Source organism: Sinohyriopsis cumingii, chromosome 9 (genome assembly GCF_028554795.1).
Source record: "Sinohyriopsis cumingii isolate HCF-2022 chromosome 9, ASM2855479v2, whole genome shotgun sequence".
In the NCBI taxonomy this organism is placed as follows: Eukaryota; Metazoa; Mollusca; class Bivalvia; order Unionida; family Unionidae; genus Sinohyriopsis; species Sinohyriopsis cumingii.
In genome coordinates, this window is record NC_142969.1 from 7602949 (window position 1) to 7616314 (window position 13366).

A 13366-nucleotide genomic window follows, 5' to 3' on the forward strand; every position below is an offset into this window, starting at 1 on the left:
CACGGTTTCCCCATATGAGAAGTTCTAACCGTAACACATCGTTGAGGATAGTATCAGGACAAAGAAAATTATTTCCCAAGCCATTACCAGTAGCACCTGGTTTTTTCCTTGATATTGACGTCTATCTTCTTTTATTTTGTCCTCTACATTGCGTCTAAAATTAACGTAATCCGGGTCGTTTATATTAACACGCGAACATTTAAAAGCAAAATATGATGCAGAAAACCAACTTGTAGGTGTTACTTTATCAACGTTCAGGTTTGATATATTTTTCTCTAGACTTATAATCATACGCAGCAATATCAATTAATTTATCCCGGTCAGTACAATTATCAAGAGCCTCGTCGGTAAATATCGTTTCAGGTTGTAATGGTAATTTCTTGGGTTGAGGTTTGGGTTGTTCTGTTTTTTGCAAAGGTGCAGGAAGTTGACATGGATCTTGCTCAGGATGAAGATGTTGTTGTTTTTCTGTTGCTGCGATAAAGAGCATTGTACTTGCGTTGTTGTAATTATGCAATATATATATATATAATTGATTTTAAAACTTTAATACTATCTTCGGTAAATTTATATTTTGTATCAACCCTAGCCCTGGCTTATGTTTCAATATCTTTACGTATTTCTTCACCGAGAGGTGGAGGTTGAACTGCAGCTATATTAGTTTAAAGGTTGCGTAAAATCTTTTTTGTTTTCCTGTTTCTCTCTGCTATTTGTTCCGTCTGCTCAGCGGTTTATTTAATACTAAGAAAAATACCCCTTTTCCTCTTCTTATCCTTTTCCTTAATATCTCCCCATATAGTTTTTTTCAGCAGCCGCTGTAGCTTTTCCAGTAGCTGTAGTGACGGGTTTAAATAATGTTTTAGTTTCTTTTTCGTACTCAACTCGTGCTTCCTGTTGCGCTTGTAGTCTTTTCTAAATGAATCTCTAACAGGAAGGAATTTCTCAATTGCTTCTAATCGTTCTCGAGCTATTCTTGCTGCATAAGATTCCGGATGTACCTTTTTATTATAACAATACTTGTTTTAAATTAATAGCGGCAGGGAAGGCGCGAATCTCATATATGTAAACAAAGTTCATAATAAGAATAACCCGGGACCTTTTTTTCTTTCGTATGATGTTTTGTTTTAAGCAAATTATATTTCAACCATGTGGTATGTTCGCCTTCCCTGCCGCTCCAAAAGACATTTCCAGAAGACTGCATTACGTCAAACTAAAACGGCAGCCTACAGCAACCGCAATATGAAGGCCCAGTCTAATTTTGAGACCATAAAGACTCGTCCCTGCACAAAAAGTCAGACATGTATATACGTTTACGTTTATGAGTCTCTGTTGCTTTGAGTGCAATCTTCGGGTCACACAAATGAGGAAGATCTGCATCGCTTGATACAACGCTCACTGAAAAAAGACAGATGCTACAAATGATGAGCAGAACACTTTCAACAATTTTGTTCACATCTCCAAACTGTATATGGTGAGGTAATTGATATACTCTCCAAAAATGAAATATAATACATCACTTGCTAATCAGCAGAAGAAAATCAAATCGAGAACTGCTTTCTATGGCAAAGTACATGGAGAGGCCTTTATGAAAGCAACTATATACAAAGCTGGCATATGGCACTATAATTTCCAGAATGTACCAGTCAATGTGGACACTGAGCAGCAGGGGGGGCGAATCCGACATTTTGTCCAAACGTTATTTGGCTTAATTAGTACTTTCTGCACTCAGCGGATCCGGTGTCGTCAGCGCCTGGTAAAAAAAAAACGACGTCGTCGTCGTTGTCATCGTCGAGGGGCCAAATCGATAATTGTCCGGACGTCATTTGGTTTAATTAATACCTTCTGCGCGCCGATCCCAGCGTCGTCAGCGTCCGGTAAACACATCGACGACCGCGTCGATGTCATCGCCCCCCCTGCTGCTTACAATTTAACCAAATATTTGGTCAAGTCCGATACGATATCGTGTCCGAGGGTCATGTAAATGTATCGTTACAAATCCATGTGGGGTCGACTGAGCATGACTAAAAAAGTTTCGAAAAACATTAAAGTCCATGTCACCGCCGCACCATGTCTGCCAAATATTTCGTAGCGTGTGTGTATCAACGCCGTTGAATACAGCAAGAATAGTACAGTTGTCTCTGATTACTTTTGGAATCTGAGAGTATCGTTGAGTGACATATATCACGTCAGTGTTTTTATGCCTGCCTCTGGAAAATATCCTAGCTGGGTTTTTCTGATTGTCTAACATAACATCATCGTACACGACTAAATTGTTAACGTCGCCATCAATATCATCGATACCCGGTGCATCATTGATATCTGTAATAAACTCAATAACATTTTTTTTAGCGATCGCTGATGCATTCTCGTTGAAATCTTTTAACACCTCGTAGCATCGTTGATCATCTACGCTAGGAGCAACCAAATACAACTTATCCCACTTCATCCATCTCATTATTAAATTGAGTAACAATTGCGTCTTGACGGATCCAGATGGTCCGATGATAATCATCCGGATCGAGTTTGGTAACGCTGCAACATGCTTAACTGGTTCTCTTGTTTTAGTCGCTGAAAAGTAAATTATATTCATGTCTCTATACATAAATTATGGATCTATATTGTGTAAAGTGTAGAGTGCGTACTGGCACAAATGATATGACAACCGTTACAACAAGAAATAACAGATCGGCGCTTACTGGCAAGTGTGTACAATGCGGTATAAAGAAATTTAGATTTATTTCTATTAGACCCGGAGATGTTTTAAAAAAAAGCGAGGAGGTGATATTGCAGCCAAGTTATCAAAACTCCCCGGAACCCCGTGGGCAAAGTATCCAGGAGAAAAGCACCTTCCAGGATATAACTACTGTGGCCCCGGAACGCGATTAGATATCAGACTCGATGATCAAAATCAGCCCAAACCCGGTGAGTATCCAATAAACGCTATCGATAAGGCGTGTCATGCTCATGATGTTGCCTACTACAAAAGTAGCGATCTGCAACAGCGTCATATCGCGGACGTAAAATTAATTCACGCGTTAAATGCTATTCCTGATAAATCCGTCAAAGAAAAATTGGCCTCATGGTTGGTAAAATCGGCTATGAAAGGTAAATTAATGATTGGAAGCGGAGCTTCTCGCGCTGGTAATTGAAAACGCTAGCGTTTATAATAACAACATGGAATCCATCTATTATTCTCCGAGAGGATACTGGAAGGGGAAGGCCGCAATTGGTAAACTCGCAAGCGCTGCAAAGGTAACAAAGGCCGTTGCGGCTAATTGGTTATCCAAACAGGCTATATGGCAAATCTATCTACCACCACCTAAACAAATCAACTTTTCGCGCTTTGATGTTAGCGTACCTAATGAAGTTCATCAGGCTGATATACTATTTCTGCCGCATGACAACGGTTACAAATACGCGCTAACCGTAGTTGATGTTGCGAGTCGATACAAACAAGCAGAGCCGTTAAAAACAAAGTCAGCAACTGAAGTAGCCGATGCGTTTGAGCGAATTTATCGAAGAGGTCCTCTGCGCTGGCCAAATCTATTACAAGTTGATCCTGGTAGTGAATTTCGCGGCGCTGTTCTATCAACGCTGAAACATCATAGCGTCGCGGTACGACGAGGTCATACTGCGCTACATCGTGATCAGGCAATTGTTGAACGATTCAATCGGACTCTCGCTGAACGGTTATTTGGATATCAATACGCGAAGGAATTCATCCAAGAAAAACGATCTCGTGAATGGGTCAAAAGGTTGCCAGGCGTAATTGCAGCGTTAAATAACGAGATTACCCGAGCAATCAACATGAAGCCCAGCGACGCGATTAAATACGAGTATATACCCGGAAGATCAAAAATAGATAGCGTTTCCAAGCCGATTGTCGGCGATGTCACTGTTAGATATCTGTATGAACCAGGAGAGCTTGAAGGCGGTAAAAAAAGAGCTACTGATCCTATCTGGAGTGTTACCACACATAACATATCAACGATAACACGATCAACTAATAGACCACCGATCTATAGACTGGATTCAACTGCTCCTCAGCGCGGATTTACACGAGAGCAACTACAAGTGATACCTGACGATACTCAATTACTCCCGCGTGGTCTTAACTAGCGCCGTTGCGTCTATTGCACTCAAGACAGGTCAACCTCACATTGGTTTTGACATGACCGAGACTGTTATCGATCCTGTCCACGGTAAATTGGCGAGCGTCTTTATCCGAATAACGCCAACTCATTATACAATTGCAACTCGCGCAGTGATTATTCTGTTGTTGTCGTAACGCAATTATTAATTCGGCATCAATATCAAAACGCCGTTGTTTTTTTTTTATCCTGTTGGCGGTAACCCGAGAGTTTTCTATCAATGACGCTTGCATCGATGATGTCGTTGTCGCCGGCTTCGTCGGTGGCTTCGTCAATAACAATTCTTCGAAGCTGATTTATCCTCCGTACTCTGGACACTGCAAGATAGACTAGATTTGACCATTCGATGCGATTATCAACCATCCAAACAATTGTGTCCGTGATAGTCAGTCCCTGCGAGGAATGTATTGTCGTTGCGTATCCTAGCGTCCACGGGGATTTATCAGCACGTAGCGCGTCCTCGACGACGCTGATATCAACGAGCACGATATCATTCAGCACGAGAATTTGTTTTTTTTGTCCGGCCTGGAATTTCAACTTCAATGTTCTGCCGCCGTGTAACCGCGGGTCTATAACATAACGGCACTGGACGCGTTGGAAACTTTTCCTTATGCAACGTAAACAACTTCCGCTGAAGTGTGTCCCTGACTATCTTTCTACTCGCTACAATCAAATCGTTTGGTCTCCATGTTTCCCAGAATTCATTTAACGGCGTTTCCGGAATCACCTCGCGGATTATTTCACATTGAATTCTATCCGGCTGTAATCTGATTAATTTTTTAACCCCGCGCAGTTGTTCATCAAGTGCCCGGTAATCAGTATCGGTTTCTTCATAATAGTCCACGAACCCGCTCAACCAATTATGTGGACCCTCGCCGACAAATGGTGGTGGTTGGCCATGGTCGCCACACATGATCACCGCTGTATTCGCGCGCAGTAACCACTCAAGAAACATTTGTAAAACATCTAACGAAACAGTACATATTTCGTCCCAGATGATAACTTCAGGAATAAATTTTTCACCCATTCGATCAGGAGTCCACTCACCGCCGCTGTATCGAAAAAAGCTGTGATAAGTAACGGCGTCAACATTTCGTTGTTTTATCTCTCGCGCTAGTCTATGGGTCGGTGTAAGCACGATTATACTTGCCCGCGTTCGAAATAATTCAATTGCCCGAGTCATCTTTCCTGACCCACCACAGCCGCTTAAATAAACTGTTTTATGTCTACAAATTGGATCAGAACACGGTGGTGCATTAGACCATTCTGACAATTTATTACCGCGTAAGTAGTTTTCTCAACGGTGACATCTGCTGACGGGGAATAATCGCGTCGTATTTCATTTTTAATTCTCCATGTACCCCATCTCTCGTCCGGACTAGTAAACTCGGCTATGTTTCCCTTATACTTCGCGTCTATGTAAAATGAATCAACGGCTACTCTAACCGCGGTGTCGGGGAATCTATTTATCATCGAGAATAAATTGATAGCGGCGTAACCCAGCATAGACGCCCTCAAATGCGGGTATGCCGGGCTGTCTCCATCGCTGTAGGTAACAACTGTACCCAACCTTGTTCCATTGGACAAGAAAGCTGTTTCGCAGTTCACGTATCTATTTTTCGCCACTGCGTCCTTGATTACGAAATCATATTCTGCGTCATCTATAATCAGCCGTGAGCAATATCGTTTGTAGTCGCAGTTTTTTCCACCTTGTGTGAACTTACCAATTATTCTTCTACCGAGATCTTTTGCCTCGCGGTTTCGTTGGTTGAATATCCTCCTGGACCATTCGACGATATATTCCTCGTCGGCATCAATGTGTTTTCTGGACTCGTCAATTATGCTATCTAGACGCTCCGGTTCTGGTAACCAGACTTCAGTCTGCGCCCGATATGATATAATCGCGTCACTGACAATCAACGAAACTAGCATTTTACAATCAATCATATACCGTAGCAGCGCTATTGGCAACCACTTCTTTTCAGCCATGTGTCTACCGATCCAAATATAGCAACAGCGATGAAGTCCTGCCGCGAACTCAAATGATACTACGCGAGCGAATCCGGTTAAATCAAAATCAGGCAGTGGTCCATTAATAGCAACACGAGTCATTTCATGTATGGGGTGTCCAAATCGTCTAAAGTACTCAGCGGCGGATCCATACCCGAGAAAACTCGCTGGATAACAGGCAACCATATCAACGGAAATCATAGCGTCGCGGTTGTATTCAGTGTTCCATAGTCCACCGTGATAGTATTCCAAACAACTGGATTGTACATCTGGTAGAAATTCCTTGCGCGTTGGGCTCCACGCATTTTTCCTCGCTGCAACATGAGCCGCAACCGATGGAATCGTAAAACAATTTGTTAGCAGTTGTTCATCATGCTCTTCAAAGTCCATGGCGGTTTTTTTTATCTTGTTGTGAAACGCTTCAGTGCGGTATAATTCACCGTTTGGTCTTACAAACTGATCAAAGGTATCAGCGCTGCGAAGTAACCACACTGATACAGGGTCGTTTTTACACAAACAAGCAATAGCATCAAATAGTTTCCTCTCCGCGAGAAACCCGTTCTCTTCCAGGAATTCCCCCGGGATATACTTTACTGTTTTATCCCGTGGAAACACTGTGATCGCGGGCGTCCATGCGTGTTCGTTATGATCAATAATTTTGATTGGGGCTCCATTTGATTTATACTTTGATTCGTATAATACTTCACCGGTTATCGTTGTAACGGTTATTGGAAATCTCAACGACGTTTCTAATCTCGCTATGTCGTTGATGGTTGCTCCACGCTCTTTTACGGTTAGTTCCCACTGGTTGATTTTGCTACGTCGTAAATCAGTCAATTTGTTTCCTCGACACGCATTTGTAAAATGCTCTATTACTCGTTCTGCTACACAATTTATCCCCGTTGACTGTTTCATTGGTTTCAGTTTTCCGATATCAGGTTTCTTATTTAACGGGTATATTCCATAAACAACTGCTGTTTCAGGATACGCTCGTTCATAGTATGGTTTGTCAATTCCGGTTAACAGCCCCGGCTTGGAGTCGCGGCTAACAATGACCGTTTTCTTGTCGCTGAGAACTGGTTCAAATTTATCACGTATGATCCAATTACCTGATTCCACCCGGACAATGAATTTTACTCTGAAGAAATACTTTTTACCGTCAAGTTGTGATATTATCGTTGCTGCGCGGTTGTCGTTCATGGTAGCATCAACAACGCCATCAATTCGAAATGTTGACCAACTATGAGATGCGCCATCACGCTTGAATTCATCGATACAATCGCGTATTTTACTCAACAGGGTTCTATCGTTTATTAACGCTTTTGGTGCGTCCTTGAGGACTCTATCGAGATTGAACTTAATATTTTTCCAGGGCTTAATTGCTGCTAATCTCTCGAACTCATCCATATAATTAAAACAAGTATTTAAATGAAAGAATATAGTATAATGAATCACTGCAAATGGTTGATGATTGGGTCGACAACCCCGTGCAATAAATCATGTAGAGGCGAATTCTGCGGGTATCATTTACAAAGCGTTCGTAATGGTTCTCTTGGCCCCCTCCCGTGCTTGGTTTGTCACGTCGGTGTAAGAGGAAAATCGCAGTTGTGTATCAATTGTGGCGGAAAGCGATACAGGGAACTAAAACGCTATTATGACAAGCGAATTAAAAACGCCGTCATTGACCCCACCGCCGACTTCGTCATCAAAACCCCCCAAGACTACGTTGAAAGATTCATAATTAAACCAAATAATAAATTAGACAAATAGTATTATTATACAAATGGACCAAGAATTTCAGCCGCATCCTGTGCTCGTCAATTACGAGGCATCTCGCGACGGCATTGTTAGAAACCGCAAACTGAAGAAGCCGGTTGGTACCGTAAGTAATCAGGGGTATCTGGTGTTTGGTGCCGGAAAGAAGAAGTACCATGTTCATAGGGCGGTATTTGAGGTATTCAACGGATTAATCGAAAATGGACTTGTGATTCATCATATTAATAATAATAAGACTGATAATTCTCTTATAAACTTGCAAGCTGTCTCGCAGAGTCAAAATACCAAAAAAGGCCAAACCGGTAAATACCCAAAGAAAGCAAAACCCGTAAAGTCATTTGATACAACAACTCACGAGGAAAAAATATTTCAGTCGATGAATGAAGCCAGTAGATACTTTGACATTTGTATCGCCTCAATACGAAAAGTAGCAGAACGAGTATATCAAACAGCAATCTCAAAAAAGACCGGGCATAGAATTCGATTTTCATATATAGATACGAAGTCACCGGCGCCCATGGCGCTGACGAAGTCGCCATGACAATAAATTGTCCATTCCGGAAGAAAACGAATTATTAAACACCTTCGGGATTGATACACGGGGTTTCATTTTTTTTTTTATTTAAAAACAAGATGTTCTATAAGAATAATGAATATCGAAGACATCAATAATATATTAGCCGAGATTTCAAAATTAAAAAATCAAGGAATTGAATTATCTGATGGTCTCGACAGTGAAAAAATATTATCCGATTATGAGATTATTAACGAACAGTCGAAACGGGGGCGTTTTACCCTGGCCCGCGAGTACTTTTTCATAAAACGATTACAACATACGATCAATGAAAACTTGTACCACAATGACGCAAATGCATTCATTGGACTATTCACTGCCGTTGAAATAATACGAAAAAAACTCGGACGTGTTTATGAACGACGCCGGGAGATTTCTAGTAAGATCAAAAACATTAGAAGGATTATAGACGAAAACTTCGGCGAGAAATTAGAAATTGCTTCGCAATTGCAATAATGGTAGGTGAATCACTCACTACTCGGCTAGCCAGAGAGCGGCTAGCAGCGCTTAGAAAGTTCATACCGTTACGAGACAGGGTCCGAGAACAACTTCAAACGCGGCAGCAACTACAAACCGATTTTACTGTTGGAAGCGAACAACTCTTTGCCCCGGTAACTAAAGCGACCAAAGATGTTACGGCGGCAACTGTACCCGTCCTCGATGCGCTTGAAAAGATAGCGGCTCAGACCGAACAAACAAAAAGGTCTTTAGAAACACTAGCGGCTGCTACAACACGGAGGCCACCACCACTCGCTATAACCGAACCACAAGAACCTTATGTTACAATGGCCGACGAAGAAGAACTAGGTGCTACCGCAAGAGAACCAGAAGAAGAAATACCGGAAGAAACACCGGAAGAAACACCGGAAGAAAAAGAGAAAGGGGGGAATATACCCCGTAATGTGCTTAGAAAGTCCACAATAGATCAAACTAGAGACCTCAGCAGCAGGAGGGAAGAATTAATTGATTTTGCTGCCAACAATTTTGCTAAGAAAACACAAGATAAGGAGCATATCAATAGCGGTTACGAGAAAAATATAAAGTCGTTAAAGGATTGGACAAGAATAGTGTATTTAGCGAGTGAACATAAAGATGTATTACTACGTGGTGATGGTCCCGATAACGACGCATTCCACAAGGAAGTTGAAAAAAGGGTAAAACAAAAAAAAGGAAAAGGATACTCTGTTGGCAAAGAATCCTACGGCGTTACCTGTCCTAACAGTGTTCTCAGTGATATATCACGGCTAGAGGTACTAATCGGAGGAAAACGAGCCGGAAATAACTCTCCGGAAATAATCAATGAGGCCGCTGATATTTGCAAGCGGTTATTTACGGGCGGTATCATGGACGTTAGTGCGTATCGAACGCTCATAGACGAACTCGTGGATGATTAAAAAAATTATCGTTTTTGTTAATTCTGACCGTTTTTGGTCGTTTTTTGACCGTTTTTGGTCGTTTTTTGACCGTTTTTGGTCGTTTTTTGGCCGTTTTTGGTTGGTTTTTGAGGGCAAAAACCCCAGGAAATCATTTAGAGAAAATCGATGTTTTTGCTGAAAAATCGAAAAAAAACGACTATAGGCAACAAAAAACGACCAAAAATGACTAGAAATCAGGAAAAAACCGGAAAAAGACCGGATTTTTATCGAGGGCAAAAACCCCAGGAAATTTTGATAAAATTTATTCCGGTTTTCCACACGGCGGTGGGGGGGTGGTGGTGGTGATCACAATCACTAATTGAAAAACCGGTGTTTTTATAATAAAGATGATTATACACTACAACCACGATAAACCAGTACTCGTCTACGTGGTAAACTCGCGATTGCCTGTTTACCGCGCGTACTATGGAGATGGTCTCGGTAGCACCATTGCGGGGTTATTTACAAGAATGGCTCCAAAAGTAGCGCCGTTAGCCAAACAATTAGGAATGAAGGCTATTGATGTTATTCGTGATAAGGGTATTAGTGCTATTGGAGACGTTGCCGGAAAGGCGCTTTCAGCCGCGCGGGACAAACTAATGTCGTTGGTGAGGAGAAAAAAGCAAAAACCACCGGTGATGCCATCAACGACAGTGATGCCTGCAAATGTCAGTAAAGTAATAAATAACGCCGTGGAAGAAAAACTAGAGTCGTTGGCGGCTCAGTCATCCACCAACGCGCCCATGAACGCAATAGCGGGAGAGTGGTCTTAAACAGAATTCAAAGAAAATCGCAATTGAAAACATCAACATGATAAATAATAAAATGTTTGCGCGAACCGCTGATCCCGCGTTTGATATGGATGCCCCAGTGCGCAGGGATGATTCTGTCCGTGATTATCAATATTATTCTTATTATGCAGCGCAACCTGACCTACGATCGCGAATTGAACTTTAAGTCCAAGATACCAGTAGATACTTTCTGCCATGTGAAGCGTTTATCGAAATTGAGGGAGAACTCGTGACAAATGCCGCCGATAATGCACCATACGCAGATGACGATCGTGTTCGAGTTGGCTTCGTTAACAACGGTATCATGGCGTTATTTGAGAGCGCCAGATATCTTATTGACGGGCGAGAAATTGAATCAATAGAACGCGAGGTTGATGTTGCAACGACGATAATTGGGTTAGCGAGATACTCGGACGATTATACGAGATCGGCGGGCCCATCTATGATGTTTGCAAAGGACACCACCGATAACGCTGATCATTTTCAGTACGTTAACGTGCTGACGAAAAAAGATATCGCAGGTGATCAGGCTGAAGCAGCCAATCCAGACCGCAGAGCAAAACCGGACGTTGATTTCACTGTTATAAAAAGTCTTAACGATAATTACAATATGGGATTCGCAGTACGAATATTGATGCTAAAAAGACCACGCCGACAGTTTTCATGCGCGATTCCACTCCATCACATATTTGGATTCTGCAGAAATGTTAGAAAAGTCATCTATGGGGCTAAGCATACAATCGCGCTGACGCGAAGGGGCGATGATAACAATGCAATATGGCGTGCTGCTGGCGTCGCTGCCGGTAAAGTCGTTTTAACTAAAATGGCATTGTGGATGCCGGTGCTGACTCCATCAGTTACCACGGAAGCACGATTGTTAGCATTTATGGAACAGGGAGGGAAATCGTTGTTGAGTTGGCTAGCGGTAACAACTGATGCTAAAGAGGATAACGTCACCGATACGTTTACATGGCACCTGGCATCAAAACAGGGTGTTTCAGCCCCGCGTCGTATATTCATAGCGCTACAGAATAGGGAACGATTGGGCAGTCAAGAACGCAGCCATATGATATTTGATCAATTAGGAGTCAGGGATGTTTCGCTGAGAATAAACGGACAACAGGAACCATCCGAGGATATACAGCTTAATTACGACGACAACCATGTCGCACGTGTGTACCATCGATTGCTGTCATATATGGGTCGTGATCAAAACGTCGACACTGGTTTGCAAATATCACAACTTGATTTTAAAAAGCTGTATCCGATTTATTATTTTTCGTTGGAACATCTTGATTTAACGAGACAATCCGTCGTTGATATACACTTCCGAGCTCGTATAGCCCCGGGTGGTGTTAATTATAGAGCGGTTGCTGTCATTCTCAGCGATAAATCAATGCTGCTAGAAGGCGTTGGTGGACGAATGAGAATCGTTGATGCGCCAGTGGAAAACATGTAATTGAAAGGACAAGCACGTTTACAATAAAATGTCGTATAGTGTCGTCAGTGTAGAGTTGACTGATGGTCAAGTCAAGAAATTACGATCAAAGTCGGCTAAGCAATGCGGGACCACAATAACGCTGAAGCCGTCGCAGATGGCGGGTGGTAATCATAAGATATCGTTGACGACGCGTCAAATAAAACATTTCAATAATGCGATGAAGAATAAAAAGGGTGTTCAGATAGATTTCTCGGCCGCAGCGATTAAAAACATGGAAAAGACCGGTGGGATATTTCCGTTGTTAGCCGCGATTCCGGCATTGATTGCCGCGGCGGCCCCAGCAGTGGCTAAGGCGGCTGCGTTAGGGGCCGTTGGTACCGCGGCGGGGATGGCATTGAAGAAGGCAACCGGGAAAGGCTATAAAAAAAACGATCCGTGGCCGGAAAGGGTCTAAGACTACCGGGAACCCCGTATTCATGGTACTCGGGAAAGGGTCTAAGACTACCGGGAACCGTTTATTGACTCAGGAGTCTATGACTCCCATGTCTAATTTTGATTTAATAGACGCCGCAAACGCGCTAGCGATAAAAAACTTCAGAGGTGTTTTTATGAGGGATCAATTACCGGCGGCACCAAGGAATATTGAAACCGGCATAATTAACCTCGATGGGTCCTCCGGAGCGGGAACTCATTGGGTTGCATACGCGATTGATCCGCGTGCGATCGTCTATTTTGATTCATACGGGTTAGCCCCGCCGAACGAGTTTATGCGGTATATCCGGACGTGTTCAGCCCGGGTTTTTTATTCCACGCTGCCAACACAGCAGTTAAGCGACCCGCCGATATGCGGCCGTGAAGTATTGAACGTACTAGCGGCGATTTCATCATCGCGAAAACCACCTCATGTGGTTGTAAACGAATACACTAGTGGGGTCGTAGAGGCCCGGCGGGTTAATTAGAAACGCTGTTTTTTTTTACAATAACGATGATTGATATTTGGGGACGACCTATTTCGGCGCTGAAAGGATCCACGGAAACGCCCGCCACCGATGACATAAAAAAAACTAATCGAGGATGAAATCGCTGATATGTTGAATTTAACCAGTGTTGACCCAGGCGAAATAGTTGTATTTCAAGACCGCCAGGGTAAATTGAAATCCAGTAATGTGTCGCTGGATGACGTTTTAATACGACAGCGTGATGCCGCC